Raw genomic sequence first — 7,124 nt, 5'->3', positions numbered from 1 at the left:
GTTATACAAAATTACATATAAGAGGAAGTGAGGGGAAAGGGAAAAAAACAAGGGGGAGAAATGAATTACAGTAGATGGGGTAGAGAGAGAAGAGGGGAGGGGAGGGGAGGGGAGGGGGGCTAGTAAAGGCAGCAGAATACAACAGACACTAGTATGGCAGTATGTAAAACAGTGGATGTGTAACCGATGTGATTCTGCAATCTGTATACCAGGTAAAAATGGGAGTTCATAACCCACTTGAATCAAATATATGAAATATGATATGTCAAGAACTATGTAATGTTTTGAACAATTAATAATAAAAAATTTTAAAAAAGAACCTTAAAAAAAAAAGAAGTAATTTTCCCCAGAACAAGCCAGGAAATGGCTGGGCATGACTTCAACCTATGTGTTTCTCTTACTAGGAAGTGAATGACTGTTACTTATATCTGAAATGGTGAGGTCAGTGGTTTTTCTTCCTAATGTCACTTAATAAAGTTCTATGTTATTTCAGCACTTAATGCGGGAGAATCTGGTGATTTCTCTGCCTCTTTTTATTTCTTGATGTATGCAATAACAGTTCTTATATAAGGTAAAGGAAGCATCTGCATAGTATGTAATTTTGAAAATACCACCACCAGATACACACACCCAAGTGAATGTTGTTCTTTCAAAACACTGGGTTGCCTTGGAGATTGGAGACTTATTCCAATGATGCTGTTGTCAGTCACTGCCTTTTTGGTGCTGCTCTTTGGGAAGTACCTTCAAAGCTGGTCTTCAAACCATTCAAAGAAATTGAGCTCATCATTTTAATGGCATTTACTGTTTTGAGGGGCAGAGTTGGGATTTTTTTGTTGGTGCAGGAATTGAGCCTAGGGTCTTGTACATGCTGAGCAAGTGTTCTGCCACATCTTTAGCCCTTTTTATTTTATTTTGAGACAGGAGGTCTCATTTAAGTTGCCCACACTGGCCTCAAACTTGTGATCCTCCTGCCCAAGTACCTTGGATTATAGGCATGTGCCACTGTGCCCAGCAACATTTATTGTTTTAAACCCCAAATGATAACATCCAGCTTTTTCAGCCACGCTGTCCATCAGAGTTTACTACGAACAACTTGAGGTTGTTTCAAAAACTGAAGTCCATTCTCAGTGGCAAAGGATTTGTCTCCTAAGAACATTCAGAAGGTTTGGAGGAGCTGGAGGTTTTCAGGTTGTCTCCTAAAAAGGAGTTCCAAAATGTTGTGAGTCCAGAAATACCATTGATTAAGTGACATTTGGAGGGGACACATTCATTGAACTGGATGGGGCAACAAGTTGGTTATACTAAATTGTTAGGGTAGTTAATAGGATATTGGTTTTGCACCTGGGCTCTGGAGCCAGACCAATTTGGTTGAGATTCTTTCTTTACTACTGACTAGCAACATAAACTTGCACAGTTTGGTAATCAGTGGTAAGGGAAGAATCTCAACCAAGTTGGTCTTGTTCTGGAGTCCACGTGCAAAACCAATATCCTATCAACCATCCTAACACTTCATGCCTGCTTTCTCTTTTGTAAAATAACATGATAATAGAATTTGTAAATCCTCCTAGATAGTGCATGTGCAGACAAGTCCTGTTTCAAGAGCCATCTGGAGTGGTATTGTTTATGTGTTCTGTACTTTAATGTAAATGAATTTAAGTAGTTAAAATCACACATATCACTTTATAATATCAACTTGAAATATAAACATATCAGGCAAGAGCCATAACAAGGCAGGCACATTTCCTGTAAGTTGTCATCATCTATTGCTAGTGATAAAATGTTCTTATGTGTGGAAAGTAATTTTATATGATTGTTAATATCAAAATGAAATCTGCAAGTCTGTAGATTGTCTGTCTAAATACATAACATTTCACCAGGTATGGTAGTGTATGCCTGTAATCCCAGGGACTGCAGAGGCTGAGGCAGGAGGATCACAATTTTAAGGCCAGCCTCAGCTAATGCAAGCCCCTAAGTAACTTAGTGAGACACTATCTCAAAATAAAAAATAAAAAGGGATGAGGATGTGGCTCAGTGGTTTAATCCCCACAATCAATCAATCAATCAATCAATTGTATTCCATGTTACATCCTAGAAACCCATATTGAAATGGAGATGCCTGGTATGGCATTGCAATAGCCTGAAATACCTGTTGTCTTGGGGAAACATTCATCCAGCTCATGCTCCTCTTGCGCCCTTCACGACAGGCACACGATCCTTAGCAGTACAGTCTATCTTCAGGGCAGGCTGGGTTGTTGAGAAGCCTTCCTGATACTAAACTGCAATCTCTTTCCCTTTTTATTCTCTTTGATAGAAACCCCTTAGAAGTCTATGGCACAAGTTCTGTTTCTTGCAAGGTCAGATACATCCAGAGTATTTTAATAGCCTATTTCCTTTAAATCCTTTTTCTTTGGACATAGCTTTGTATCCTTTCATCCTATTTATCTCACTAATCTCAACAGACCTTGAATTCTTCACTTCCTTTTCAAATGTAATACCCAAGGTGAGTGAGGTCTTCCAGATGACACAGGTAGGCCCCCTCTTCATTCAGCAGTTTGCACATTTATGAGTGTAGCCTAGGAGCACATGTAGATTTGGATTAATTTTCATTTTGAAGCTACACTGCATACTTATGAAAGAGTCAAAAGAAAAGAATTCGTTAGCCCAGAATTCTATACCCAGTCCTAGACCAATCTATCAGGAATGAAGGGGGAAATGAAGCCATTCTCAGAGAAAAGAAAATAAAGGAAATTTATCACTAGCATATCTGCCCTAAAAGAATGACCAGGGAAGTTCTCTCAACAAAAAGGAAATGATTGTAGAAGGAAACATGGGACATCAAGAAGGAAGAAGAAGGTGGTAAACAAAAACAGGGGTAAAAGCAGTGAGTTTACTTTCCTTGAGTTTTCTAAATTATTTGACGGATAAAGCAAAAATTCTAACATTGATCTGGTTCCAAATGTATGTAGTAGAAATGTTTAAGACAGTGATGTAAAGAATGTGAAAGAAGGAAAGGTTTCTATACTACACTTGAACAGGGAAGATGATGACACAAGTATACTGTGATGTCTGTGTATATAACACCAGGGAAGCCACTAAAAACACCATACAGATAAGATATACTCAAAAACACTATTGAGGGCTGGAGATGTGGCTCAGTGGTAGAGTGTTTATCTAGTATAATAAGGCCCTGGGTTCTAATCCTAGCTACTTGGGAGGCTGAGGCAGGAGGATCACAAGTTCAAGGCCAGCCTGGGCAATTTAGCAAGACTCTGTCTCAAAATAAAAGGGTCTGGGATATAGCTCCGTAGCAGAGTACTTGCCTAGCATGTGTAAGGCCCTAGGTTCAATCTCTAGGACTACCAAAAAAAAAAAAAAAGAAAGAAAGAAAGAAAGAAAGAAAAAAAGAAAAAGAAAAACAAAACATTATGAATAAATCAAATGAAATGATGAAAGTATTTATGTAGCCAATGTGAAGACAAGAAAAAGAAAACAAAAGTGAAAAATGGAGAAAAGAAAAGAAGACAAAAAGTAAAATAGTGATTTAAGCCTTTAGATATCAATATTTACATTAAGTACAAATGGTTTAAATATACAATTTGAAAGGCAGAGATTTGGCTGGGGTATAACTCAGTCACAAGGCATGTGCTTAGTATGTGTGATGCCCTGGGTTCAATTCCAAGCACCATTAACAAAGGGTAGATATTGACAGAATGAATAAAATAAAACCTACTGTATGCTAAGGCAATTTAGTGAGATTCTGTCTCAAAACAAACAAATAAAAAAAAGTAAAAATGATCAAGTACGGTGGTTCACACCTGTAATCCCAGCAAGTTGGGAAGCTGAAGCAGGATGATTCCAAATGAGTTCCAGGTCAGCCTCAGCAACTTAGTGAGACCCTGTCTTAAAAAGATGGCGGGGGATGGGGGGGAATGTAGCTCAAACATAAATCACCCCTAAGTTATCAATGATGAGTACAAAAAAAAAATCAAATCAAGAGGGACTGGGGCAGTGGCTCAGTGATAGAACACTCACCTAGCATGGGTGAAGCATTGGGTTTGATCCTTGGCACCACATAAAATAAATAAATAAAATAAAGGTATAAAAAAAATCAAATCAAGAAAGGACTGGGGCTATGGGGATGTAGCTTAGCGGTAAAACGTCCCTAGGTTCAATCCCCAGTACCCACCCCCAAAAGAAATGTGAAGGAGAAACAAAGACTGAGTTAATCAGTTTTCTTCTACTGTAACAGATACCTGAGGCAATCAATGTATTAAAGAGAAAAGGTTTATGGTGGCTCATGGTTTTAGAGTTTCCAGTCCATGATTGGTCCTGCTGCTCTGGACCTGTGCTGAGGCAGCACATCATGGCAAAGCATGTAGCAAAGCAAAACCTATCACCTCACAGCCAAGAAGCAAAAAAGAAAGGAAGGGGAAGGGGCGGGGGCATACCCCAATGGCTGGAAGACCTCTCACTAGGCCCTACCTCTTAAAATGTCACTACCTCCCAATGGTGGCAAGCTGAGGGCCAAGTCTTAATATATGGGCTCTTGAGGGACATTTAAAATCCAAATCACACCTGAGCATAGTGGTACATACCTGTAATCCCAGCAGCTCGGGAAGCCCAGGCAAGAGGAATGCAAGTTCAAGACCAGCCTCAGCAACTTGGCGAGCCTCTAAGCAACTTAGCAAGACCCTATCTCAAACAAACCAAACCAAACCAAAACAAAACAAAACAAAAAAGGGCTGTGGATGGACCTCAGAGGTAAAACCCTGCATTCCTAGCCAGTACCCCCAAACAAACAAACCAACCCACAAAACCAAAGGCCAGTGGATCTAATTGGTGAAAGAGCTGGATTATAGTAGAAGCTATGGGACACTACCCAGATTCCCCCTTTTTACCCATCTGCCCTGCCTGCACCTTGGAACTGAAGCATTCTCATTCTCCCAGGTGCTGAGAAGTTGACAGAGGACAGTTTGTAGCTGGGCTGTCCCTCTCAGTGATTGCCCTTAACCAAAGAGGGCCATCTTACCCAAAGCTATACCCTCACTTCTGGGGATAGTTCATGCCCAGTGAGTTTTAATCAGTGAGAAGTTATAAAGACCCAGCTCTCTTATCCCAACTTGAGACATTTCTGCAGGGCCAGCCATCAAGTTCAGAGCTCCCATGGATCAGCTGAAGCCTTTGTTGCAACATGATCACAGCATAATGTCTTTCTTGCCCAGTCCTGGCTTCTCCCTTCTCCCTGTGTGATCCTCAAGGCACATTTGAATTAAACCTCAGACTCAAAAGTACGCTTCCCATCGAAACTACACTACAATGATCTCAAGAGTTAGACCTATCCCTACTTACATCTTATTTTTGGAAACATAACTGAAATAACCCTTAAATGTTCTTTTCTCATTTGGAGAATTAACTTTCTTTTTTTTCTTTTTGGAATTTTTAATCTTTAAAAAATTTGTTCTGTTTAGTTATACACAACAGCAGAATACATTTGAATTAGCTTTAATTGATAATATATTAATATAACTTTGATATTGTTGTATTTTCATGCTTGGTCTAATACTCTGCTTTTCAACTGTTACAAATATCATCAGAAAGCAAGAGCATACCCTTGAGGACCCTACAGTCACATTATCTTTGGTATGCTTCTTTTCTTTATCGGAATAATTTGTGATAGCCCAGTGAAAATGACATTTTTAGTTCTTTCCATTCCTTATAGCTATTTCCTCATCTTCATAAAGATGTCTACAAATTCTTTGAATTTTGTGTGGTCTACTTTTGTAAAGACCAGGATATAGCTGGGCACAGTGGGGCACACCTGTAATCCCAGCTACCCCAGAGGCTGAGGCTGGAGAATCACAAGTTTGAGTCAACATGGACAACTTAATTAATCCTTTCTCAAACTGAAAAATTAAAAAATAGGGCTGGGGTGTTAGCTTAGTGGTAGATCACACCTGGGTTCAGTGTTCAATTACCCTCCCCCACAAAAAATGGTCTATGTCTGACCCAGTCAGTGTATGATTAAATTCTCTTAAAATTCAAATGTCAGTGTAGGCATATTCTAATTCTTCCTCCTACCCTGGTTTACTCTCTGTTCTCTATAGGGTAGGAACCAGCCAAGAAGCAGAACAACACATTATTCAATGCACTGAGAGATTCTTTCTTAGCAGTGAATGGGATTCAGAAGTCCTGGTCTGGGGATGGACTGTGACCTCAGATCACCCCTTAGGTACTATGCTGCAGCCTCTGCAACTGACCCCTCAGTGTGGCCAGCCTGACTGCTGGACTTCAGCCTAGGTTCCTGGTTTTCACTTCTCTTCTCTGCTGGGCCAGGAGCCAATGCTGAGCCCAGTCCAGTTGGCAAAGGCTCTGAACCCGTCTCCTAGTTTCTGCCAACTTTCTTTCTGGTATTTCTACCTTGGTTGATATGTCAATGCTTGTGCCAAGACTCTGGTCAACAGGAACTCTCATTTCCCAGAATGCCATAAGTCCCCTTTGTCCTCAGATCAGGCCCTTCACATAGATGCTGGCCCAAATTGCACCTGTTGCCACCATAATTGCACCTGAGCCCACACAAAGTCCTTGACCCTGAACTGGTAGCATCATCTGCAGACTGAGTGAGTCCCCTGCCCTGTGCCAGCTACCTCAGCAAAATCCTTTCTCACAGTGAATGCCCACATACCCATCACTTCAGCTAGTACCACTGCTTTGACAAATTAGTCCCTTAATGAGGATCACCAAGTAATAGTTCCCCTGATTAGAGCCACCACCCTCTGAAGGGTAAAATTACTGGCAGAACAAGTGAAAACTTTTCCAGGACTTGAGCATTTATTTTAATAAGACTTTATATGAAGATTAATTTAGGTTTAGTTGTGACCAAAATATCTTGCCTTTCTCTTTAACAATTTTTGTTGCCATTTGTCAAAACCTCCATCTCAGATGATATATATTATTTAAATTTTCTCTGACTTCAGATTTGTAGATATTCAAGGGCACATATCTTTCATTTCAAAACAAGAGAGTTTTAATTTATAACAGAAACTAAGTGGTATTAACACATACACAAGTTATGGTAAAATAGTTTACTGGGATTTAAAAAAACAGAGAACTACTTATATTGCTGT

The sequence above is a fragment of the Marmota marmota genome, unplaced genomic scaffold (assembly GCF_001458135.2).
Source record: "Marmota marmota marmota unplaced genomic scaffold, marMar, whole genome shotgun sequence".
Lineage (NCBI taxonomy): Eukaryota > Metazoa > Chordata > Mammalia > Rodentia > Sciuridae > Marmota > Marmota marmota.
The sequence above is the reverse complement of the archived record's forward strand: the minus strand, read 5'-3'. Positions refer to the sequence as shown.